Raw genomic sequence first — 247 nt, 5'->3', positions numbered from 1 at the left:
CCCCCGATCCCCACCAGCCCCCTGCAAAGGGCTGAGCCCCGGTGGGGGGCTGGGGGTAAGCGGTACATGCCTACCTGATCCTACTGCTGTGGGAGCTGCCACGGTGCCCACGGTTCAGGAGTGGCACCGGGAGGGGAAAAATGCCACCAAGGACATGGCCATGAACCACGGGCTCAGGCTGGCTGGGGACAGACGAGGGGTGGACCACGTGCCCGGACCCTCACCGGGGTCTGGACCACACCGGTGG

The sequence above is a fragment of the Antrostomus carolinensis genome, unplaced genomic scaffold, assembly GCF_000700745.2.
Source record: "Antrostomus carolinensis isolate BGI_N321 unplaced genomic scaffold, ASM70074v2 scaffold36689, whole genome shotgun sequence".
Taxonomy (NCBI): Eukaryota; Metazoa; Chordata; class Aves; order Caprimulgiformes; family Caprimulgidae; genus Antrostomus; species Antrostomus carolinensis.
The sequence above is the reverse complement of the archived record's forward strand: the minus strand, read 5'-3'. Positions refer to the sequence as shown.